At 41.6% G+C, this 27,626-nt stretch overlaps 1 long non-coding RNA gene across 2 annotated transcripts in view; it reads right to left on the reverse strand.

Moving 5' to 3' along the window:
• Positions 1–218: 218 nt before the first annotated feature.
• The window catches only part of LOC137860104 (uncharacterized), a 30,135-nt gene continuing 2,727 nt past the window's right edge, over positions 219–27,626 (reverse strand). For both annotated transcript variants that reach the window (XR_011098740.1, XR_011098741.1), the window contains 2 exons: positions 1,333–4,240; positions 219–1,058 (listed from right to left, as the gene is read on the reverse strand). This is a non-coding gene — a long non-coding RNA (uncharacterized lncRNA). The remainder of the gene's footprint in view (positions 1,059–1,332; positions 4,241–27,626) is intronic.

Here is a 27,626-nt window from a genome sequence, read left to right on the forward strand (position 1 = left end):
GGACTGCTACTGAATTCCAGGGAACAATCCAGTTCACTGCATATACTCTTGTATGTGACGGAAGTAATCAGGTATTTGATTTGATGCAGAGGACACCATATTTAAAAATAAGATGTTGTTTTTTGTGATTTTATCTTGTTGAATTTTTTGTAATCCACAGCAACTTGGTGATGAAGCCTGCCATCTCCCAAAGACCATCCAAAGTCCTGAAACCTGTAATCAATTCAAACCCAGGCTACTTCCATGTTCACATAAATCACTGTCCCTCTGTGTAATACAGTCCAAATTCTGTTCTGTGCTGGATTAGCACACACAGAGCGATGCATTCATCTCACCAGTGCCCTGCCAGAATCAAGCAATTATTGCAGAGAAGAGCTTGGCTCTGTCTAAATTGGTTTCTTTATTGTCCTTTTTATGGTATTCCAGTTTATGGAGAGAATATTGAGTCCCACTTCACCATGACATGACCTTAGTGGCATAAATCATCTCTTATAATTCAGTTTTCTCTTTACATTCAGATTAGCTGTTGTATTCAACGACTGAAATCAATTCATTTGTTTTGACACGTGGAGATGCAGAGCGCGCCTTTCAATCCATCACTCGGGAGGATGCATTACTGATGGCAGGAGAGGTTGCTGAGGCAGCCACCCCTCCAGAGAGGAACAGCAGCATCTGGAGTTAACTGAGCTAGGGCACTCTCATTTTTCCCATCCCATAATATGAAACCATGCCGTATCAGCTCCCTGTGCCAAAAAACTCATTTTGTATGCTTTTGAATGCTTTGTGAAGTAATGTGGTCCTCAATACTGACTAAATCAGTCGGTCCATCTGAAAACTTAGAAACAATAAGGTCTGCTGGCTAAACAAGAACTAGACCCTAGGAAGCCTCAGAGCCAAAACACAATCTCACCCAACTGATGCCCTCCGCTTGTTGTCTCCAGGAATTACTCTCAGCTGGAATCCCACTAAAACAAATAAAGCATAATATTTCAGTAGTCGCATTGCAGGACACCTCAAACACAAAAGCAGCTTTTCATTTCCATGGAAGACCAGATGCTCTAAGAATAGAAAAGCACAAACAGAAGACAATCCTCTGCACTCACAGGTGTTAGCTATGGCCAGCAGCACCTGGAGTTTTATGTTTGAGCTGGTAGATAAGTGAATAAACACAATTAACAAACTGGATTTTCAGATGTCTATTTTGCTTATTTCAGAAAGAATTTACTTGCTCCCTGCAGAGCAAAGTCAACTAGACCAAGATACAACAAGATGCATTTATATCTTATTTCAACCACCAATGTCACATAATTAAACAAAGACTCAAACATTTACCTCTGTGCACAAGTGCTTGGGCAGTGTAACTTTGCTTTTTCTTCCAGCATTTTTCTCACATCTATAGAGGAGGAAGCTCTGCTCCCACCCTGCCCAGTAACCTTTCTATGTTTTCACCACCTGGGTAGTTCACAAAATGAAGTGTAATGACTAACACCTTGGCAGCAACCTGCAAGAGGCACCAAAACAAATCAAGTGCAGCAGTGCTCACTGGTTGACAGCTGTAATGAATTAAATTGCCTCTCACACTTCAATTCATTATACCTTCCATGAAAAGACTTTGATGTAAAATGAGCTATTCAAAAACACATTCTGCATTTCCATTAATCTAGCAGAGTGAATTGTTTTCTGTATTGTAAAGCTAACATCCCTTATCTGCACAGCACTGCACCCCAGCATAAAGCTATAGTGCCTGCCCAGCGAGGAGCTACAAAGCAGCAACGTAGGGATCAAGATGTCACCTTCTAAGGCTGACTTAGGAGCTACCAGTCTGAAAAATGAGTTTCATTTGTTTAGATGCCTTCATGTACCAGCCACAATTGTGCCATTTAGCTCCTAGATGAATGCAGTATCCTTTTAGTTTCAGTAATGGAAATTATACTTCCCTTCTGCAGCATTTGAATTTCAAACTGTTGCTCACTGCCACCTGCTGGAGTTTGGGGAATTTTATACTGAAGAGGAAATGACATTAAAATGGATTTTTGTGCATGCTTTCATTTATCAGATCCACCAACACTGTCTTGCTGCTGTTCCAAAACTAGACATTTTGGGGCATTTTTTACCATGAACTGTATACATAAATGCTTTGACCTTCCTTGCCCCACAGATACCATTACCTGTGGAATATGGATGAAGGTAAGAAAAGGCAAAATTTGATAAATGATGAACACACCAAGCAGGACATTGCTTTCCTGATGTCACAGAAATACAGCTAGGAAAGTAACTTGGACCAGGAGAAAGACAGTCAACGTCTTAGTAGCAGCACAGCTACTTCAGTGTGGCATTCTGTCCAGGCTGTTCAATCTTCTTGCCAACTCTGGCACCCAAAAAACACTGCTTGCAGACCCCAAAGGTCACAAAACATCAACCATTTCGAATTGCATCACAGCATTCTTATGAGATTTGAGGAACTCGGTTTCATCTTTCCCCTCTTCTCCTCTCCTGCACAGGTGCTTTTAATTTTGTTTTGTTTTTTGATTTTTTTTTCAGAGGAATGTGGTCAGGTTTTCCCAGTACTTTCCACTTTTTTTTTTTTTATATTTGAAGATATAGAGACATTATTATGCATAAAAAGGGATTGCTTCAGAATCAAATTACAAATAAATGCTGAACACTGTGAAGTTACCGCCGTAGCGAATTGCAAGCCCTTTGCATTACCTGCTTAGTCACGTCCAACTCAGAGCACCTACTGTTGACAATGCTGGGGATGCTCGAAAGCACCTGAATGAGATGAATAAGATCTGACAGCCAGAAATTCATCCAGAGCCTTACCAGCCTGTGAGGAAGGCTGCGGCCTCGACGCTTCAAAGAGATCTGGATGGTGCATGTACGTGCGCTTATCTCCTTCACAGCCTTGTCACGTTGTCAGGATGATGTTGAGCCAATGAAAGGGACTTCATGGCCTGACAGCCTGTCCAAATCTCAGCCACACTTTTGCATGTCAAATCAGGTTGGCTGCTTGATGTGCTGCTATTTTAGCGAGCAGCCCAGCAATAAATGGAGCATTTAGATTAATTCAGAGCCCAACCACAGAACTTTCCTCTCCAGAGGTGTTTTTCAGTCTATACGAACTAAACTGGTGGAGTCACACCCTATATTTTTCCCCTTCTTTGGCTTTACATTTTTCTCCCCCCATCTTATTACACAGAAGCAACAGACAGCTAACTTCTCTCTGCAAGATGCCAAAGGCTATGCAGCAACACCAGTGCAAAACTTGGCTTTCCCCCATAGCCGTTTCATTTCACTCCCTCCAATACCCTGGCCCCCACCCACCACTGTAGAGTGCTCACTGAAACATGGGGGATTTCAGGAGTTTCAACCAACTGTTCATCAGCACTTAACTCCAGTGCTCTTTTCAGGCTGTCAGTATGGAAAAGAAAGCACTTGGCCTTACCATAGAGAAACCAAGGCACATGAGGTGAGTTATTTTGCTCCTGGTATAGAGCACAGCAGCAGCAGGGCAACAGCTTCCCAAGATGATATTTACTTAGAAGACATCTTACAGCAGCATCCAGGAGCCACGACCAAACACCCCTTGCTCTGGCTGTTGCTGCACAGAGCAGGAGACTGGCCTACATCTGCTTACAGAAGATTACCACAACACACATTCATTTCTTAAAGCTGACTGAGATTCCACCGCAAGGCAGCAAGCACATTGCAGTCTGCTTTTACTCCGGTGTGTAATAAAATGAACTATTAACGTTTCATTGATTTCCCAGGCAGTGACCTTGTAACTCCAAAAATATTTTCTCTAACCTAAAATCACTGGTCAGAATAAGTAGAAACATAAAGCTGAGCCTCTCTGCCACCTATCCCTCTAAATTGTTAGCACACAAAAAAGAGCACAGCAAAGTGACAGCAACACCACAGAAATGAGATGGTAAATAATGAAAGTACTTATAAAAATAATAAATATATCTTTAACTTAACTGTATTGATGTGACAGTGCCCGGAAATCAATGTAGGAATAGTCTTGTGGTGCCCAGAACCATAGAAACATAAAATAAAGCGACAGCTACAGGCTTGATGAGCTCAGGGGCTAAATAAAGAGCTTACAAGGTTAAAGAGATTCTTCCCATTGACTTCAGTGAGCTTGCGGCCGGGCTCTAGGGCATCTGTGATGAGACAGCCACTACAGCCTCCTGGAGCACACAGTCCCATCAGCTTCCTGTGCTGCCACCCTGAAAGACTGGAACAGAACAGAGCAGAGCTTCAGATGCCTGAATAAACCTAGAGGTGCCTGGATCTGGATCGTATTTGGGTGCAAAAGCTCCACTGAAAGACATAAAATAGTCCCAGAGAAAATTCAGTACCTAGATGCATTTAAAAATGTCAGTCTCAGTTAAAAAACAGATTTTCCACTAGAATATAACAGTTGAGGAGACTGTCAGCAACTACAAAGTAAAACTCTTGATTAGCTGGTTAAGAATAGCAGAGGGTACATTTTCCACAATAACTCAGTCACCCTTTGGAGAACATGGAGAAACAACCACCACAGCCCTTCCCACCGAAACACAGAAGGTCCCGCACCAGTGACACCGATCGTTCTACCCCGTGCAGCCCAGTTAAAGAACTAACTTCCATTCCAGCAAAAGTCTTAAAAGCACTAACCAAATAATAGATTTTTCAGAGATTTTCAGAGAAAGCAGGGATGCTTTCTGGCCTAATAAACCAAAGGACTACACAGGGAACTAAAGACATCCACTAGTGGGATTTCAAACAGGTTATAGAAGGCAAAACAACTTATGATGACTAAATTTCGTTTTGGACCCTGATTCTTGTTCTCCTGTTAAATTAAAATCCATGTTTTCAGAAGATTTTGAAGCATCATCTCCCCCAGTAAAGATAGCTTCTAATTCATTCAAATTTGGTAAACCAGTCAGGCATTTTGAGGGTCACAAATATAATCCAGCATCTCCACGATCTATGCACCCTCGATGCGCAGGCATAATGCCACCAATGGCAATGGGGTTATACATTTGTCTCAAGCAAAGAATACATTCCTCAGTCTTATGAGTTAGAGGGGTTTTTATACCCTGTGATGAAACTGTAGCATTACACTCAGTTTGAGTAACATCAAGTATAAAGATGCAATGACTGATTTGTTTTCGGAAAGAAAACAATTCTTCTAGAAGATGTGTTTATGCATGAATATAACATGAGATTCACAAAGCCATTGTTTTCATATGCTGCCTGACTGTATTATTAATGCATACGTATAAAAGGTTAACCAGAATCGGGAGCAGATATTTAAGTCTACAAAACCCGACAGCTTCTTCCACACTAGTGAGCTGTCTCTGTCCTCTTGTTAGGCGCTTCTCCCCTCCTTGGGCCCACAGCCCACCTCCTCTGAAGAGCACTGCTGCAGAGGGGGTGGCTGGGGAAGCCAAAGGAAGATGTGCCTTGGGGCTGAGATCTTCGCTCCCATTTACCCGGCTGCTTCTGCTTCTTTATTTTGCACATCAGAAGCCCAGCTCTCCTAAGACCCTGTTTGCTGCTCTCCCCCAAGAATACCTCAGACCCCAAATCCCTGATAGCCTGCAGCTTCTTCTCCTGCCTCTTCAGTAGGCAGGTTTCCCAGAAGCACGCTGCCCTGATTGCTCCTCCGCAGCACTCCCGGCTGCACCAGAGCAGCTGAGTGTCCTGGAGGTACTGCCTGGAATACAGATGCTGTGCTGTTACCTCTGCAAACACACCCTAAGATGCACACACCCAGAATAAAGGCAACAAGAACATTTAATGAAACCCTGAAGAAAAAAAAAAAATGTTATTATATGACTTTCATTTTTATTTTATGGACAAGGGTCTGGTGCAGCCCCTGACATGTTCTTTAACTACCAGCTATTATAAAACAAAAACTCCCTGTGATCCCAGCATGGTACCAAGCCGCTTCACCTGTTGCTCTCACTTAAGTTTAATACCATGTCAGATACTACTACATCTGCCTGTGTGCCAGACTGAATACATAAAAAATGCTGGCATTGGCTTCAGTGGGAATGTATCTTTCTAAGTGTAGATACAGATGCACAAAAGTAGAGAAGCCTCTCCCACATGGGCTAGAGCTGCGTGTAAATAAGAGCTCAAAGTGTTTTTACCAGCCTTTGTTGCTTTCTCACAGTTGTTAGACTTGTAAGAAGCAGTCACTCATTCTTTACTGCTTGCTGTCTGAACATTTGTAGTCTTGCCAAAAAAGGATACGTTTTGCTGCAACTGTGAGCATACGCTTAATAAACACCACCACGAGCTTACACTAAGAAAACACTAACATTCAGACTCAGTGGCAAAAGTGCAGAAAGAATAAAGCTATGGCTCCGTTTCAACTGCCAAATCTGTGACTACCTTTACCTGCAGGTCATACATAACAGCCCAGGTCCTGCAAGCTTGGTTTACAACAGTAGCCACTTCTCTTGGGAAATGTCCCCTTGGACTTCTTGCTGAAGTCCCGACTCAGATAAAACTCCCACTGAAGTGACCTGAACACATGGCTGTTCTCAGAAAGCAGTTTCTGTAACATCAGAGTTGTTGCATGTGGTTCAACATTATAAAAAAAAAAAAAAAAAAAAAAAAAAAAAAAAGTGGAGCTTAAATTAAGGGCAGCCTTGAACACATGCATTTAGACTCTTTTGCTTTACATAGATTATGCTGTATGCCCTAAGCAACAGCTGAAGTACTTTGCTTTCATTATAGCTACTTATATTGAACCTGAGCTTCCAGGCTCCAGTTGAAATCACAGTTAATAAAATAAGCTGCATATCCAAGAAGTTTTCAATAAAGAAAGTGAGAAATAAGATACTGTTAGGCACATTTCACCAATGCAAAACCAAAGCAGGGAATAATTTGGCATCCCAAGAGTTTTTCAGAGCTCACCACTAACTCCAGGTCTCTCGAGCCATAGAGCAGGGGTTTAAACCCAAGGAAATCTTTGCTGATTCCACTATTAAATGAGTTTCCACTCATTTAATAAATTTGAGTATGTATTTGCTACAGTGGGAGGGTAGCCCAAATACTCTGAAATGAACATAGTGTGGTAAGGTTTCACCTTGGTATTCTCACACAGAGCTGTAAAATGTACCCCTGCTGCTGTCAGCATTCACTGAGCAAGAGCATAGGAACAGCCTCTGAGGAGCAGGACAGACCTTTTAGCTGCATCTTCTCTGCAGCAGCCAGTGCTACACACCCAGAAGAACACAGAAGTGGAATAAACATGCCAGGATACTGCCCCTGAATACCCTAACTCGCAGCAGTTCATGGTTCTGGGATTTTACTACAGAGTACCTTGCAAGAGGCAACTTCAACTGTGCTGAATAGTGGCACTGTTGTGTGATGTGGGAAAACAAGACTTTGACGTCCCTTTAAAGTTGCAGTGAGATTAATCGGAGGCAGTAGCAGAGGTGGGCTTTTTTTTTTTGCCTTGCACAGCTTGCTTTTTACATTTTTACCTTGCATACTAATAGTAGTATGCAAATACAAAGAAAAAGTGTCCTGTGAGTACTGAAAGGCATTATCACCAAGTTGTATACTGTTTTGGTAAGTATACGTTTAATATATTAAAGATGCATCACAAACATTTGGTGCCAGGAACAGGTAATTTGCTAGCTATAAATATAAGTGTAAATATAATCTGCAACTAATAGTTGAGCAGAAATACAGGGTATGAGTAGTGTTTATGGAGAAGCTGAAGTCCAATCTGAAGAGGAACGGGAAGGTCTGATGGCAGCAGAAAGGAGGAATTACGGCGACAAGGGCTTCCAGGATGAAACCACCCAGCATGACTCACGGCATTTTGGCATAAAACCAGTATGCAGTAATAAGTAATTTAACATAACTTTTGGCTGCAATAACAGGTCATCTAAACATGTGCCCACTGTATATTGATTAGATTATCATATATTGATTTAAAAATGCAAACTTTGTGTGACAGATCATAACAAGATATGGCTCCACAGTTCAGAAAGATACAGCTCTAAACAGTTGCAGGTTAGAATTGCAAATGCCATGATTAAATTACAAGCATATTCCAGTGCCATGTAAATAACTGCTAGAACTGTGAGACTGGCTAACCTTGGAAACCATTCCATAGAGCTCTACACTAAAGAAATGGGGGTGGGAGGAGGATTTTTTTTTTCCCCTGAAGAAACAGGATGCTAAACCTAATGTTAAACCTGTCTTTGAATTCTGCTTTGAATTGTTAACAATGTTTTTCCAGCATAAGTCACACAATAAATAATAATTCTCCAAATCAACATTAATCTTTTCCAAATCTCCCCAGACTGCCTTTTGCCATGATACCCATCTAAGACTGAACAATGAGCTGGCAGCTGCTGTGCTATGATCCCTGTGATGCTGACGGCTCTCATCTCATCGCTTTGTTTCCCCACGTCTGGTGTATCCACCTGCTGCTTGTTTATACACAGATTATAAAGTCTCTGGGACAAGGATCATGTCTTTGTCCTATATTTGTACAACATCTGCCAACTAGTAACTGACTACAAACCAAATGACTTTCCTTCCCACTGAAGAAAAAAATGCAGACACACACTGCTGTCAAAGAAGTGAGATTTCCTCTTTTCTCTTTCACATTCAGACATTCCACAAAAGTACTTTTTCAAGTAGATTCACTAATTAGTTCATTCTCCTAGTGACCACAAAGCAGCAGAGGAGACCATTGTTCCACATGCTAGAAATAAGACTCCTCAAAGCACTATCATTATTTTGCTCTGCGTCTCTGAGAATTCAAAAAGCTTGTAATGAAAAAGCACGGAGCTGGGGTACCATTTTCACATGAAAACAATTCTGCAGCAAAGCCAGGTGAATACTGGCTGGAATTTCCAAGTCCATCACGCACCACAAAGAAAACAAAGTCGCATCTCTGAACTTTGCACTCCTGAGAATAAACCAGTCTTATCTTATACAGTTATCTGCATTTACAGGGAATGTAAATACAGACATGAGGCCTGTTTAGGACTGAATTATTTTCTTTTATTATCTTATTCAAGAACACACCATCCAGAACAATTGGGTCAAGTCTGATGTTCAGATTAGAGCACAGTAGTTGAAGGTAAGTTACACCTGCCTCTCTAATGATCTCCCATGCTCACAGATCTTCTACCCCTCTCCCACTTCACATTTTCCCTCAGGCAATGGCAGGTTTTCCAGAATGTCCCTAACAGGATGATCAGAATGTGTGAAATACAGCCAGGTACCAAGGTGGCAAGGGAAGGATAGCTGCATGCATAGATCAGAGAACTTCATCCTGTGCAATTCAAGCTTTGTGGTGCACATCTTGTGTACAAGGAGATTTGTCATACACACATATATCCTGCTTCTGCATAATCTTCTGCTCCAGGTACTATAAGCTGTTATCCCACAGCAGCGTATCATTTTTCAGGCCTGCCTTTCAGAACTTGTTATTCTGCATTAGAATATAGGCACTGAGGGGCTTGGAAAATGTCAGGAGTCAAAAAATCAGGTAGGAGGCACCCCCGTGTCCCTGGAAGGGAAGTTGTTCTGAAATATTGCTTGGCCTTAAAATAAAAAAATCTCCTGTGTGAGCGGAGATGAGGCCTGTTTAGGCTGTTTAGGCAGAGGTAGGACTACTAGGAAAGCAGCACAGTGACCATAAAACAAGTGGTGAGTCCTGGTATCTCACCGCTGTGCCTAGCGTTGTGTGTGCCACGTGGCACAGACTTTTTTCAGTTACACACAACTAAAGATCTATCCAATCTCTCACCACTAATCACTGAGCATCGATATAAGCTTTTTACACTTTATTCAATCTATCCTTTTTATTTTACTGGTTATCCACATAAGCTGAGATAATGAACATGAAAAAGGTACTAACCAGACATTAAAAGGCCCTCAAAATGCCTGCCCAGGCAATCACGTGCCCAAAAGATTATCACACCCCAAAACTCAATCCCCCATGTGAAGTCCAAGTTACTAGCTCCATTTTCCCAAGGAATGGACTAAGATAATTCTTAGAATACTTGCATGTACCAGAAAAGACACAGCTTATACAACAGGAGTTAAACATATATTTGATGCATTTTTCACAATGGAACAGTTTTTCTTCAGCTTTTTCTTTGGTACACCAGTAGCAAACTGCCACTGTCAGACAAGCCCTTCTGAAGGGATGAACCCTAAATATCATCAGACTGGCTACTTCAGAAAAGAGGAAGAAAAAAAAAAAAAAAAAAAAAGGAAAAAAAATCCCCAAAGACATTCCCTTTCTTCCATATTTAAGGTTACCCAGACTCCAGGGATCTCAGCAGAGGTAGCACAAGGCTGAACTGATTTCATACCCAATACAGAATAACAGTACCAAGTACCATTTAGTTGGGGGGTTTGGTATCAACACATCTCCACACCCGGAAGCCTGGTAGTTAATGCCTTAGCTGTGATGGATCCCTGCACTTTACATCATGCAAGTTGCAATGACCCTATAAAATTACTTTCCATCCCTCTAAAGTTTCAGTGGCAAGAAATATTTCTGACATATAACCGAGGGCCTGGCAGCAGGTCTAATGATATAGTGTTAGATTTAAAATGCTGCAGTTATCAGTCAGCCACGTTCCGGAGCAGGTCATGCATAGCAAACAGCTGCTTTATTAGCTTGATGGAATGCGCAGCGTGTATGAAGTGACAGAATGCAGCTACAGAGTAAGAGCCCAAAACTCTATGCAAAATACATCATCATGGCCCAAATTACGTGTGCCATTCACAGTAATACCAGAGATCCATCCTGACTAGGGCATGGCAGGAACAGCAAACACTTGAGAAGTGCCGGCTAGGAAGCTGATTTTGTCTTATTTCTTTGGGTGAAAAGAAGAAATGGAACTAGGAGGAAGTTAACATTTTCCTGCAAGCTGCAAAGCATAATACAATTGAGGTTATTTATCAGAATAAATTAGCAAGCATATCAGTGATTTGTTCCCCAGTTCACTCCCTAGCTGTCCTCATCCAAGGAGACCAAGTACTCTTCCTGACACCACCAGCCAAGTACCCATCTTTTTGTTATTCAAAAGGCAGAAAACAGTTAAGAAAGTGAAAGGAATGTAGTCTATTTAAGGATATAATAGAGAACGATTAGAAGCAAGGCGCTTTCTTTACTGACAAGCAATGAACAACTACAATCCACTGTTAGGCTACCAGTGTGCAAACCAGACAGCTTATTAAATGCGGCTATGACGAGCATTTATGGGGTGATCTGCCTCTGTAGACAGCCCTGGCACTTAGTATGCCCTCCAGGCAATTTGCTATAGATTTCTATTAATGCTGTTACAAATACTTCAGGGAATATGGTAAATGCTGGGAGGCTTTTAATCACAATTCTCTCATTTGCTGAAGAAAAAAAGAATGAGAAGTAATCAAATACCAACACTAGTTCCACTATATATATATATATATAATATAATATATAAATTGATATATTATATCAATACAAATATATTGATATATCAATATATATAAAGCAATAAAACTTGAAGTTGCCTCACTTGATATCTGATGAATCCAGCCAAAGTATGCTAGAATAAGATTTTTACACTCTAACATTCTGCTTATTATATTTCTGTATATAGATGCTAATCCTGTTATCCTTGAAGGGAAATGGCAAGTTTATTATCCCTTATATATGACCTAAATGGTGGATTTTGACTATTAAGATATTATGAAGATGTCAAGGAAACATTCAAAACACATGATCTTCTGCCTTCAGGATATCCTACATTGAAATATGCCAAGCTAAAAATTCATTTTCCTCTTGCTTAGTATTAAAATTTTATTTCAAGTTCAAGACAGAACTTGTTTCATCAGCAGCCATACAAGATGATAATTTTTGTACCCTACGCTTCCTTGCATCAGCACACCTGAATGGCTGGGCTCAGTGTATATATAAATAAAATGACTGCAGCAATACAGAGATAGGGAGCAATCCTCCAGGCCAAAACAGGGGTCATCACAGAAGTGATGTTAGCTGTAATCAGGAAATGCATCGGCAGCAAGGGTAGAATCATAGCACATTATCCACAGCATCTGATGAAATTTTTTCTTCTCTGGCAGGCAAAATTATCTAAATAATAGAGCTGATACACTGTGACTCTCAATGCTTTATCAATGTATTTGGAGAAAAAACATCACTTATAAAACCAAGGAACACACCAGAGTGAAATAACTACAATTTGCAGTCCCTAACTGCATCTCTAAAAGCTGCACTAAAAGAAACAGTTCTGAGTAACAACTACGTTATTGCCAGAAATGACACAGATGAATACTGGTGACAAATGGTATAAATTATTGATATTTTAGACTAGAATTCTTCACTACAGGGATATTTTAAAGCATTCTGTATAAAAGTTTATTATGGGATGAGTCAGCATGTTAGCATAGATGTTAGTATCACACGTTAGGTCTTTAACAAATTCATGCTTGCAACCTTATTTTTAATTTGGCACTTTTCTAGCAATGTGTTGGCATATCTTAAAACAACCACAAAGATCAACAGTAACATGAAGATCTACAAAAGCACTTTAATCATTTCCAAACAGCCTTAAAAACAGTCTTTCAGCACTTGCATTTGTTGTGACATAAGTTAGTCACACACAGATTTCATAGCACCATGCACTCAGAATGCATACAGTATACAAACATCAGTACAATTTGTAGATGTAGAACTAAAAAGGATTTAATGAGCAGAACCTGGTTATACAAAGCAATGCTATCAAGTTAGGAGCCAATTTCCAGCCTTGCCTTGAAACTGATTGTAAACTTATGTTCCTATGAACAAGTCGGACCTCAAATTTTAAACATTTGGCAGTTTCATGACCTCCCTCTTCACAGGCCCCAAAATTATTTCTTTCATCTTTCCCTCGTCACTGAAACCTGTATCTTAATTCTTTTCTCAGCCTCCTGCTGTTCTGCAACTCCAGCTTCAGGCAGGAGTCTCAGCGAACACCCTGCTCCATTGCACTGGCTGCTGCTTTGCCCTAAGTGGCACCTGAGCACTCACCAGGGGCGTACTCCCCAAATAAGCTGCTATGCAACCTGTTCGCACACCATCAGGAGTGTTTTTCTTGCACAGGAAGGCTGTGTCTCATAGAAGTAGAGCTATCAAAAAGAGACAATTCATTTACTGATATGGTAGGGAAAAATGAGTATAGATTCTAGAGCTAAGGACTTTGCTGCTGCTTTTCTTTGCCTTACATATCTATACCACTTCTGCAGTTCATACACCTGGAACTGGCTCCACACACAAAGTCCTGGAGCAGTTTAAAGCATATTATAGCTGGCTTTGTGCAATTGCAGAAACCAGCTCCATAGACTGTCAGAGCAGTTGTCACTTCCAAATGCTGCCTGAGCCACACACCCAACTTGGAGGAACCAGCACCATAAAGACACAGTATGGAGGTCACCGATTCTCTCCATGAAGATGGGTTTACTAGGGGTTTCATGGGCCATACTCAAACTGTGGCCTTATCTCATAAATACACAGTACACTAGATTTTAAAAAAAAAAAAAAATGTTTATATTAATAGCCAAGATAAATATTTTCAAGTGTAGGTTGTAAAGCTAGGCAACTCCATCTGCACTGCCTTGAAATAACCAGCCTGAATTTCTAAAGTGCTGAGAACCATCTGCTCTTATTGGCCTCAGTTGTTTTTGAAAAATAAACTGCTTAGTTAGATGCTTTGGCATGGACCTAATTGGCTAACTTCTGACTCCAACACTAAAAACGCTTTTTCCTGAAAGACTAGAAGTTTGAAAAAAATCTCTGAAGTGGAATGATCTAATCTAAAAGTGCTTGCACTCACCATTTGGCGTTCTGTATGTATTCATTCATATGGAGGATACTGAGATAGTTACATGTCCTGGAGTAAATATAAAAACTAAATTGTTCATCTTTCTCCTCTAATTCTAAAATATAAACCTTTACATGTAAAAATGAGGATAATTTTCCCCTCTCCAAGCAGGGAACAGCACCAAAATGAAGTTTTAAAGTGCTCTTTGCCGGAACTATCTGCATCAGACTGAAATATGCACACCTGAAAATAGCATCTCAGACTTGGGTTACTCTGAACATGTCTGCATCACAAATGAAGGACAATGCAGAGAAATCTAAACTAGCAGAAGTGCTACCTGGGACATGCATCACATTGTGAAACATCACAATGCCTTATACTACTCTGCTGCACCCAAGCTAGGCTCTGCTCTGTCCAGGTTTACTGGCCTTGGTACCATCTCATTCTGTTATGGCCACACCAATTACGTTAAGCTTTGCTGACATGAATACCCATCTGTTTTCTTCTGGCAGGAGTTAACTCAGATTTGCAATAAAACTAACAAAATGAGAAATGAAAGCAAGTGTCAGAAGAGAAGAGATTTAAACATACAGTGAAACATTTTCCTGAATGATTTCCTGTAGTACTACACCTCTTTTAAGCACACATACATGTCCAAAGTGTTTCTCTTTTTTTTTTTTTTTTTGTTTGTTTGGTGTTTTTTTTAATGCTCCTACAAGTTCTACAAGTTTGAAGATGTTTGAGCTGTGATTTGGAGCTGCTGCCACTTGTTACGTGGAAAGGTCAGAACCACCGTCTATCTAGAGCACCTTTTAAACTGTTTTGAGAGAGGTCAGGCACTACAAGTAGTCTCCATGCAATCCAGTAAAAAGCTTCAAGCCCCTTGCACAACCACCCCTTTACTGCAGGCATTATCCATACCTCGGGTTTCCAAAAGATTTTGGTTTAATACAGACAGGATGTTTAGTGTATAATACAGCATAAACTTCATGTTCAGACCTTACTGCTGCCAGCAAGCAGCCATACAATGGCTCTGACTCATGAGACAAGAACCTTCCTTAATCTGAAGGGAAGCAAGTGAAAGCACTCATCACAGCCTGTGCAGTACTTATGTAGTGCCTCGGGCATACCACAATGCTGAGATCACTCAAAATAAATCTTCTGTTCTAGTTCTCCACCAAGCTGGATGAGTGCTCTGTGACCCTTTCCTAATGCCCTGCCTCTATCCAGAGGCGGTCTTCTGGAGTAATGCTACTCAAACAGCCAGCTGGTCTCTTCAGCAACCTAACTAGACACAGAAGATCTGTGGGAGAGGTGCTCTCGTTCCCTAAAATGCAAAGTACAAACAGCTTGCTCTTGGCATTAGCAAGCTAGAATCAATATACTTCTCAGCATGAAGTCTTGATTGCCAGCAATTTAAATGACTGAACAGTCAATGAAATAACACTATGCAAGTGTAGCAACGGTGCATCTGTACTTAGATATGTTCTGCTTTATATGTGCTAAATGTGTAGGATGGTAATTTCTAAACCATGGGTATCAAAAGAGAATTTCTAAACGTGTATTGAAAGGCTGAAAATCAATTTCCTCTTACCAAGGACGCACACTCCAAAATTAATATCAAATTACTATTTTATATCAATATGTACTTGCTCAAACTACATATTCACATTCCAGTGCAAATACTGAATATATCCAACCCGCACCTTTTCTGTCCATAGCTTGCCCTCCCTCCTCCACTATCCTTCAAAAGAGGACGCGTTCATATTACACCTCAAATGATGCATTCGTATTATACCTCAGATAGCGAAGAACAATTTGAGTATTCTTCTTCCAGTGAGAGCACCATCATAAACCGTTCCTTACATTTTATCACTTATTTTCCTCCCAGTTCTGCTTTATGTAAACACAACTGTTTGTGAGATTATATTGCAAACCACACAAGATGGCTCTTGAGAAATAAGGGTACTTTTTGACCTCATGTACTTTCCTACTGATTCAATAAAGATTTCCTTGAATAATTATATCGACCTGGGGGATCAAGACAGAAAGAAGGACTAAAGACATTGGAACTGCCACTGAAATCTACTGTTGCTGAAGTACAATTCTAGATCTTCTGATGGCCATCTGCACAAGGCAATTAATTTAAATTCTCTGTGGAAATACAATTTTGGTATGCTAAGGAATCAACCCTACTCAAGACAATATTGCACTCCTGGGTATCAGTGATCTCTGGCAATTTGTACAATTGATTTGTGGGTAACAAGCAGAGCAGGGCATGCTCAATGACCCTTTGGATAAACATGAATATGCCCTTTTAAAATTATCTGAAACAACACAAGCCCCTGTTCCACTCTGCTGAGTCTTAATAGCAAAGAAAAATCACTTCCAAAGAATATGGAGAGATCTCTACAAATGATTTGCACAGGTATGAGGTATTGATCAGTGCTGAGCAACCTACACTTGTGTCATTAAGTAGAAAAGAGATGTAGTAAAGAGGTAACATCTAAATTAAAAATAAATGAGAGCGCAGAAATGAGATGGAACTGAGTAACGCAGTAGTCTGCATGTCTTCTCTGACAACAGCAGTAGTACTAGCAAGCAGCTCCCCACCACCTCCTTGGCCAAGGAAGAGGGTAGATTTAGATGAGATATTTGGAAGAAGTTCTTTCCTGCGAGGGTGGTGAGGCACTGGAACAGGTTGCCCAGAGAAGCTGTGGATACTCCATCCCTGGAGGTGTTCAAGGCCGGGTTGGATGAGGCCATGAGGTCTGGTGGGAGGTGTCTGCCCATGGCAGAGGATTGGAACTGGATGATCTCTAAGATCCCTCCCAACCCAAACCATTCTATGGTTCCAGGGTTCTATGACCCTAAATATGTCCTTTGTAAAGGCAGGTGCACCAAAAACTGATTCCTACCATTAGTTTTCTATTTGACAAACACAACCCTTGCAGGTCCCAGTTTTCGACTAGCAAGCATTAGCAGACAGAAAGGCAAAGGCATCAAGACTAAACCATGATGTAGCATTTTCCCCCAGACTACAAAACATAGAAGTAGATTTTATGGAGGGCTGAGCATTTCTGCCAGACATATAACCATAGCTATGTGTGCATTTATTTTAATGAAGTACGCTGAAAACTTTAAAGAACACTGTGCATATGTATACTTACATCTACAAAACTCCAGCACATCTGATGCCAAAATCATTGCTTTCTAATGCTTTCTCAAGTAATTGTCATACCAGCAAAGATGAGTACTACTGCAGGATCATGGCCTCAGCATGAGTTCATTTGCAGGTGATATGTCCTCACCTCTTCAAAGCTTGACTTATCACGTTTTAGAGAAGTTCAAAGCAAGAAGCCAGGTCTAAGATTATACACTGTCATGTCCATAAAAGCCCTACATATGCCTAAATAGTTTTTAGTCCTCTGGTGCTGGTTGCATTCTTTCTGAACGTGCAACATCCTTGTGATCCTCCAGGATGCTTTGTTGCAGTCCTTCTCAGTGGGGAACATCAGCTACCTCACAGCTTGCCATTTTTTCAATGCCCTTCTGAGCACAGCACATCCTTAGTTTTTCCATGAAAGTGTAAAAAAAATTTATTGCAGAGTTCAGTTTACTTCCTTTTTGAAAGCAGGTGTTTTTTGGTTGCATTTTGGTTTGCTTTTTTTGTCTGTATTTTTTGGGTGTTGTTTTTTGGTTTTTTTTTGTTGTTCATTTGTTTTTTAACCTTCCTGGGCACACACTTATTCAAAGGCTCATGATTAATAAAGTATAAGGTTACAGACAAACAGTTTCAAGATCTCTCCTCCCTAAATCTGCAGCAAGAGGTATGCTCTGGACTGGAAAATGCTTCACTGGTATTGTTGCTATGGCAAAGCTTAATAGGAGTTTAGAGACTGGGCATGCAGCCAACAAGAGAATGGGGAGGGCTGACACATGACATTTCCCCCTTTGTTCTTTTCATACAATTTGCTTTCTGCAGCTCTTCTCAAGAGCATAAGAAATGGTTCAGCTTCAATTATCTCCACAGGAGCTTCATTTTTCTTCCTTTTTTTTTTTTTTTTTTTTCCCCTCAAAGAGGACAGTCAGAACTCGTGTCTTACATTTTCTTCAACTCCCAGTGAAATACACACATGTTCATAGTAAATAATTCCTACAAAGATTGTTATCACCTGTGCTGTTCATTTCTCCTCTATTAAAAGAACCCAGACAGGAAATTGGGAACAAATCCAAAGCCTTCCTTTAAACTCTAGTTTAACTTGACAGCAGGCAAGAGTGGCATTTTCTGAAAAAGGTACCAGTTTATTGTAAAAGGCAGATTTCTGTTCAACATTGTAAACAGAGCTTACAAAACCCATCATTCACCGTATCACTGCTTACGTCACGTCATCTTCAACCACTGTTGGGCAAGGCTTGTATAATCTGATTCTGTAATTGCATTCTCTTAGCCTTGGACTTCAACAAACTGCACAATCAAATTCAAAGAACATCCTTTTAAATATAAGAGACTGTTGCTTGTCAAAAAATATATATATAAAATTATTTGTATATAGAAAAACAGATCAGGACAAGCCCAGTACAGGTTTATGTATATTTCAACTATGAAAGGGAAAAGAAGATAAAAAGGACACTAGATGACCTTGGATTAAACAACCTTGGAAACATCTCAGTAAGCCCAGGATGCACTGCTTTCTATAGCACCCCAAGCAGCGGTATTGTTGAGATCAAGGGGTTGTGCTAGATTTATGCACTTTGTCAGCAGAACACCATGAGACCACTGCAACAAAAATATCTCACATCCTGCAAACTGTGTTGACTACAGAAATTAATAATTTACTCTCAAGAAATTAAGTGCTGATATGAGTTCATTTGCACATATATATGTCTAATTTCCCCAGACATATGTTTGTAGTGCTATCTAAAAAGAGAGAAGGATAATACTAAGAACAGAGCGTAACAGGAATAACAGGGCCAGCAAAAACTGGCCTCTTCCAGGTGCAAAGGTCTTGACTCTGGAGCCTAAATCATGACAAGCAGATGTACACTGAGTTCTTCGATCCACACCAGGCTCTCACAGGGAGATACACGATGTACCGCAACTACTACATGACCACCAGTGCTACACATTCTTAGCAAATAGAGTGCCTGTGCCCCAGATGTGCTGGCCTTCCTCAGTCAGCTTAACACCTACAGGGGGACCTCGATAAGCCTGGAAGTAACACCAGAGCTCAGGCATTGTGTTGATGGTGGTATATGGAAATCTCATGTTGCTGACCACTTGGTACAGTCCTGCTCTGCATGCTACAACTGAGGTCAGGTTCCCCTTCAGCCTTCTGGCACCAGAGAACCCCAAGGAGAGTTGTAGCAGTCACTTTGGCACAGCCTGCAGCATTTCACACCTTCTGCATTTTGAATCCCATTGACCTGAAGCCACAATTCAAGAAAGCTTCCCTGCCTAGGGTAGAAATGATGGTTGAGGTTAAACGCACATCTAACTCTACAAAAAGTACAACTTCACAGCAGAAAGGAAAGGTTTGAACTGTTCCACTGTCACCTGCACTCACAGTAACCAGCTGTGAGCCTAGCCTTCAAAACCCTTTAAGTCCATAGGACACACCTCTCAGCAGAGTTTGCAGCCAAGGAAACCCTTTGAGAAGTGTCCTAAAATTCTGAAATGTTTTAAACGAACTCATGCCCTGAACAAAACAATATCAGTAGAAAGAAAAGCAATCAGCAGGCTACTGCACAGTAAATAAATATTTAAAGCAGATTAAGGTGACCAATCTTTTGAAGCAGTGGGAGCTATCAATGACAATATTAATTTAGGAGAATATGAAACAGAAACATGAGGTACTCACGAACTTAAGCTTATACTCAAGGACTGATAATCATTTGCTACCCTTAGTCACAAGGAGAGCCATTTTCCCGGTCATGAAAATAACTATCCACTCAGGGGCAAAAGCAGCTGTAAGTATACTAGAAAGAAAGGAGTGACGGATACGCAGATAGGCTTTTCTGATGAGATCAGTAGCACTTCAAGGCTTAATAATATTTTAATGAGAACAGTAACAGTACTCTGTTAAAATGACAATGTGGGTTGCTTTGAGAAAAGCACCATAAATCTGATGGCTTTATGAACATAACAAAACCACATAATGAAACACAGCAATACAGAAGAGGTTGTGATTGCTGCAATCTATTTAGCCATCTGACCAGCAAAAGGTCAATGTAATTAACAGCTTAAAGACATATGATGGAAGAGTAGAGACCAGACTCTATAAGAAAGAGAATCTAAATCAAGAAAATAAAGCACTTTGATTCCAGAGATAGTCCCATTAATATCTTCCTGAAAGAGATCCATTTCCATAATAAAATGCTGTAGCAAAGGGCTACTATGCCCCTTTAACAGATGTTTCAGTTATTCAAAACACAAAGGATATTGAGTTAAGACATATTTCTAGGACATTAGACAGTACTTATGAAGCTTAGTCACACACACACACCTACATTTGATCAGTCACCAAAGCCCACTCAAGAAGTGACTAAAAAGCCAGCCTTCCTACCCTTTCTTTTCTGGGTTGCTAACTTGAAAAACATCTCTTGCATTTTTAGTATACAATTAAAACTAATCTACATTGCATACAGTTGGGAAAAACATCACAACAAATGCTGAAAAATATGCAGTATTAAAGCATTTCTAACAAAATAGATTTGGAATTGCTATAGGCCAAGAGAAGATAATTCTTTGGGTTACAAACTCACATACCTGAAACTACAAGGATATGTCAGAGGTTTCCAAACTGGCAATGATTTATGGAGAGTTGCTCAAATCATGATCATGATTTCTCTGCTTTTTCTACCTGCAGGAAAGTCCTGCTCCCAAATATTTGACAGGATTTCTGTCTTGGACATCTCAGACATAAGGTGTGCAGATAGGAAACCTGGCACCTAACTGATGCATCTGGCCTCCTGCACATTGCTATCAAGCACAGCATATTGAGTTCAGCGGTGCTTGAGAACTGCTGCTGGACTGAAAATCCCAACATTAACACCATGTATATGCTGGAAGCATCCAAACAGGTAGGACCCCAGACACCTAGGAACTCTAAGCAAAGCCATGACACCTTTAAAACCTCCCAAGGGAGAAAACGCAAGCGCATCCATGAAAATCCTGGTGTATGGCAGCTCTAAGTTAAAAGGAAACATACATAATGAATTATATTTGTCATATCAGAAGCTGCCAGAAGGGATGTCTCCTACCTGTTAAACTGAAGGCTCATGGTGTTAAAACAATCTGGGAGCACATGACTTGCTGCCCCACAACGTTCAGCACAGGTACAGCTCTGATTTGCACTGCTCAGCAAAGCAGTGAGGTACAGTCCCCTGGGGACAAGATATGTCACTGACCTAGCAGGCGGGTGGAGATGCAGGAGGAAATGCTCAGAAGCAAAGCTTGTTCTTTTTTCTCTTTTGGAAGGATTGCCTCTTTCACAAATCCAGGAAGGCAGCATCATGGGAACAATTCTGAAGCTTCTGACAAGCATGTCAGAGACCAAACTCCAATGGAAAAAAAAATTGCACTGTTGAGTAATCACAAGAACTAATATCTAGTAGGGATTTTCTTAATATAAATAAATAAATAAATAAAAAGTAGTACTGAAAAGATTAGGCTGCTAAAATTTAATTCCTTCTTGGTAGAAATCTATATAGTTTTATTGAACTCAACACAAGTACAGAATTTCTCTGGCTGAAGATCTAAACATAACTTGGACACAAGTATGCAAGTTCTGTAAAATTTGGTTACATTTCTATACAAATCCGTATGCTTATTTCCTACTAGCTTCTACAGAAATTCATCTACAACACCCTAGAGATATAGAATGACTAAGAACCTCTTCCAGAGGATTTTTGATTCATCCGCAGGCAGAAACACTTTTCTCAAATGCTCTGATACTTTTTCAGCAGTAAAATAAATAATAAAAGCTACAAAGTCAGATCTGCTTCATAAAAAGTTTTTGACAACCCCATCAGACAAGTAAGAATAGCCTGTATTCTAAACAGCTAAGCCTGTAAACTCCTCTTTGCTACCTACACAAGAAAAAAGAGAACTCAAAATGCAGCTATGTGACTAAACACAGCATTCTCAGTGTGCAGTTGGCATTTAGAACTATTTAAAATGTAGCAGGCATTTATAAATGAGGATGGATCCTGCCCAACTCTACTTCTAAACTATTGTCTGAAGTGTTAGTTACCTGCTACAGCATCAAAATCCTAACAACACTGTATAACTGAGCATTGCCCTATTACTAGGTTGCTTACCAGTTCTGTTAAACTGCCCACTTCCACAGCAGTGGCAAGTGGTGGAAATGTGCACTTTTACTGAACAGACCTGCAGACTGCATCCACAGACTTTGTTTCTAAAATCATTCCTTCTCAAATAGCATAAAATCTATTTTAGAGACTGCTTGTGTCAACTATTTATTTGAATACTTGTACTAAATATGACATGCTATGACCAGCAAATTTTCCAGAAATTCTTAGGAGAGCAGGAGGAAAACATAAACTTCATTGATCACAGAATCACAGAATTTCTAGGTTGGAAGAGACCTCAATATCATCGAGTCTCTGCTCCCCCAGCCTCCATCTATGGGGTCAGGGAAATGAAAGATGTGGGAAGCCCTTCCACCAGTGCACACAGAGGCAAAGAAGTTGCTGAGAACCTCAGCCTTCTCCACGTCTGTCATTACCAATTACTCAGATATAGAAAGTCACTCCTAATATAAGCAATTAGCCAGCTATAATCACTCACACACTACTGTTTTCACCCCTCGGTTTATTTTCACAAAAGTTAAAGGCGCATGGTGGCCCTTGGGGACTCCACCTGTCACCCCAGCGCAGCAGCCCGAAGGGAACTGGGGCCTCTCTTGGGCTCTTCCTCGAGGCTCTGCGCAGAAGGGCTGCCACCTCTCGCACAAGGGCTGCCGGATGGGAAAGAAGCACTCACACAACCCCTGACAATTGGCAAAGCTCTTTATTGCCACATGGCTCCAGGCTAATGCCTGGAGTGGAGCCTGGGCGATGCACAATAGGGAGCTTGCCGAGCCCTTCTGCACAGCTGCCGGTGTTCCTTGAGGACACTTTTCAGAGAGCTGCCGGGGGAGTCCCATGTTTGTTGTGGCCGAGGTGGGTCCACTTCCATCGGTTGCTCTTCATCTTGTGCACCCACCTCCATGGGCTCCACGGGTTGGAGGACGAGCCAGTCCCTGGCAGGGACTGCCCACACAGGCTGCCTTCCATTGGGCATATTTTCCGGCCACGGTGCCGCCCCGGGACGCCTCCAAGTTCTGTGCCTCGGGTCCGTTCCGTTCTCCACTTGATTTTCATTGATGGAATTCCTGATGGCATCTCTCCCTTGGCCACGGCTGGGTCCCACATCATATTCCGTCCTCTGGGCACGGCTCCGCTTCCCGTGGCCCTCCAACCCACGCTCTCTCTCTTTGATGTCCTCACTGGACCTCCGGCTAGGCCCAGGCCTGCTGTTGGTGTCCATCCGAGGGGCCGGCCTGCTCCCCACATCGCCTCGGCTCCAATTATATTTATCGAAATAGCCTCTGGGCCGGGCACCAGACACCTCCTGGGCACTGATGGTTCTTGTGCTGGAGGCGCTGGCCCTCGACCCACAGCGCATCCATGCAGAGCCAGACATCCTTCTCAGTGGTCCCAGGAACAATTTCTTGTCCTCGCACTGAGAAGGGCTGCTGCTCGCCTCTCTCTCTCTTTGCTCCTGTCTCTGGCCTTCCTTCAGCCGCTGGCTTTCGGAAGACCAAATCGCTGAGCAAGTGGCGGGCCAGTGGCAGGGGGGCCCCTTTTATAGGGCCCGGGGCAAGGGCGGGCCCGCTGGTGGCCACTGTGACCTCGGCAAAGCTCTGTGATGGAGCGGCCCGTGCGAGGCCGAAGGCGGCTGCCTTGGGAGAGGCCCGGAAGATGCCCTCATGTGGAGCAAGGACGAGGGCTGGGGGGGCTGAGGGCCCCCTTTTCTGGGGCTGGTTCCCCCCCAGGCCGTTTGGCTTGCCAGAGAGAAAGGCTGCCCCATGCAACCCTGCCTCGACCCGTTTTTACTCCAGATCTCCAAGGGTCAGAGGCTCTCGTTAACAAAAAGACAACCCCACCAACGAAACCAAAACAAACCAATTCACAAGGCTAAAGCAGTCAAATCCGAAGTACCGATCCAGTATGGCCCCAGGGAGGCAGCAGACTTCCCTACGGGTAGGGTCAGGCCGACAAATAGGGCCCTCTCTTCCCCTGAGAAGAGAGTCTCCCACAACAATAACCCTTCTGTCCTTCTTGGTGGAGGCAGTCCTGAGGCGTGGAGTTGACCTCCTCGCCCTAGGCATCCTCCTGGGTACACTTGCTACCTCTTCCTCACCCACCAGTCTCTCGAGCTCCAGGGCCTCAAACCTGTTCCGTAAGGGCACCTGGGAAGGTGGGGCCAGAAGGGGAGGGCATCGCTTGAGCTGTAGAGCAGGGACCTGTTTCCATTCCTGTCAACTCCCAGATCCCCTCCCTCTGCCCAACGGTGACAGGGCAGGGGGTCCACCCCCGTGTGGGGTGTCTCACCTCGATACCTCTCCTTGAGGCCCAAATTTTCCAGAAATTCTTAGGAAAGCAGGAGGAAAACATAAACTTCATTAAGAGATGGGGGAATCTTTTTCCTAAAGAAGTCACAACTTTGAAGAATTCAGATACCATAGGAAACATTTCCAACCTATGTGCCCACCAACTACAGCTCCTAATTTATTTATAGGACCAACACAACAATTCTACCACCTTCTAGGAAGCTTTCCTGACTTCACCATCATTGAAAAGAAAATTCATCTGCCTAAATACATGCGTGTAGCATCATTTTGGAGGGCCACAATCATCCCAGGCTTGTATAGTTACTTTTGCATAATGTATTACTACTACTCAGTGCAGCATGCCTTGGAATTCACAGCAGAGTCACTGCAAATGTAACTGATGATTATTGTTTGGCTTCTCGGGACATAGGTGTAACCAAAGGACTCTTAGCCCTTCAGAAAGCTGCCATGGTCTGTAATAATCACTTTTACAATCTACTTCAGATTTCACTGAAAATATCTACCCCACTGTCAGCTCTAACCTACCTGTTCTGAGGCTTCAACTTGAGAGGTGGCAAGAACTGAACTACAATCAAATCTGAAGGACGCACGCAAGAATTTTAAAGAATACGTAGGTTAAATTCTTGAATGATTAATATATGGGTCCCCATATCCTGCAACTGTTAATGTTGAAATATCTGCCACATTACCAAGGAAACTCAGCTAGTTAAAGTACCACAGTAGGAGAACAATTGTCTGGTGAAACAGGTTTAGCTTCAGCTAGCATCTCTGTAATTAAGGAAGCAGACATCCATTTCAAAAAATTCTTAAATTATAATTTTCTCACTTGGTGGATCTGTATGGTTCAATATGCAGTCATTTTCTCATTGAATTAAACACACAGTAGTATAACAAAGGATTGCTGTGTTCAAATTGTAATCGAGTATTTCTCTCCTGGTGTTCCTGCCTGTAATACACATAGCATGTAATGGTTTACTTCTGAAAGCCAACATACTGGAGGTATCAGCCACCCTCAAATTATTTCTCACATCCAGTTCTGTAGAAAACTTACCCATTAGGGCACAGGGGAAGGAATGAACCATTAGGCCAGTCCGCTTTTCTACAATTTCCTTAGCTTCAAGATAAGAAATTCCACTGCAGATATCTTATCTAAGCCTTTTAAAACCTTTACCTTCAAACTTCCAGACCTCTTGCCATCTCAGATTGTAGTTTATCTGCTGATATCACAGGAATGACGGACAGCTGCCCCACCAGTCCCAGCCTGCTCAAGTGCACGCATCCTGAGCCAAGGACGGGCACTGCTTTGTAACCTTTCCCACAGCAGCTAGAAGCAATTGCACCTGCACAAATGCACACACTCACAGTTGAAGGAAGTAAACAGACTGTCAAAGCCCACTGACCAGATTACTGACAACCTGTTTTGGAACTGCCTAATACCAGACTGGTAACAAGTGCCTTCATTTACTGCAAAGATTATTAATTCCACTTTAGGAAAGCAAAAAAAACTGCCCTGCAGGAACAGTGAGGCACTGGAAAACTGGATCTACGAAGGCAATAGAAACCTTTACATGGGAGAATCTAGGCACATCTTAGATGTTCATAGATATAGTGTAGACCAGAATTTCTCAGTTTACAGCTCACAGGCTACATGTGATTTGCAAAGCAATTTGGCCTACTAGCATATCAAGCTACTAAACTACAAATTAAACAGGACTAAACAGCTCTAACCCAACCTTCCCCACCTCCACCCCCAGAAATTGCCCTTCTCAGAAGTCACACAATAGTGAAACTTTTTTCACTGAACAATAAACCTCTAAAATACTTCATCAAAACGGTGAATGTTGAGGGTGGGGAGGGAAGACACTGCCAACACAGGCACAGCACTGAAAAGCAGAAGTTTCCACTAGTAACCACATTTAGGAGTCCAATCCTGTACTTCTTAGATAACTACCAATATTTAAAAAAAAAAAAAAAAAAAAAAAAAAAAGCCAGGTGAAGAACTCCTAGACAAACAGTCTAAAAAATAGCTGTTAAAAATCTGTTCAGTAGTGACCAACATGTTACAAGAGGATTTGCAAGATCTGGGATGGTTGGCAAGTGGTACATTAACTAAAAATAGATTCTTTATTAATATTCATAAAATAATTTGAACAGCTCTATTCCCTAAGTAACAATGCTCACAATGAAAAGCTTTTGTCTCCTATTCACAGCATAATGAAAATGAAATATTGTATCTCAGTGCTGTTCTGAATAGGCAGCCAGTGCTATTGTACTGAACAGATGACATACTTGCACATTTGGAGAAGGACTATTAGCAGACAAATCATTGAGAGACCTCTTGACACCAGTAACAGAGTACTGACACATTTTGCTTTCCATTTCCTCCCCATTTCTGTTTGACCTATTCAGTATTTGTGAAAACGTTCAGTAAAAGTTCTCGAATTGTTCCACGACTTGCATTCTCTTATATATCTTTCCATGTTCTTCAGTTACTTGTATCATTTAATTAAAAGTTATGGCTTTGCACCGCAAGAAAAATCTCAGCTCTGGGGTCACGGAAATGGCCTGTCTAGCAAACATGTTTGCAGGCTATAGGAAACATCGGCAGTAATTCCTGAATGAACACTGGGATATGAAATGGGTGCTGGAAACAGGGAAGTTTTTTTCCCCCCTCCCCAAAGTTATTTTATTGACAACAACTGTTGTTGAAATGAACAGCTAAGTCAATAGCCACACTGTCAAAGCAGCACAAGTCCTCTGGCATACGGTATTCCTACAGCCTTGGAAACAGTCAACCCACTGTTCAAAGCAGCTACCCACTAACTCTGTAATAAACAAACAACCTATTATTGGTTCTTGTTTGTAACTGCTTGAGGCACTACTAATTGTCACATTTTTAAAAAATGCACTATAAATTGTTTCTTAACATCGTCGCACAGAAGTCAGTCTCCTACATAAAGCTCCAGAAAAGAGATTTTTAAACATTTCACAAGCAATATTTTGCTAAAAAAAAATGCTTCCTTCTTGTGCAAGTAACCCAAATGGGCATAACATTCTGAGAAGGAAAACAGAAGATAGCAGCGTGCCCTTCTTCCTTCACAACATATGCAAGCACCAACACAATCCCTCCTGAGACTAT

This window comes from Anas acuta, chromosome 8 (genome assembly GCF_963932015.1).
Source record: "Anas acuta chromosome 8, bAnaAcu1.1, whole genome shotgun sequence".
NCBI classification, from domain to species: domain Eukaryota; kingdom Metazoa; phylum Chordata; class Aves; order Anseriformes; family Anatidae; genus Anas; species Anas acuta.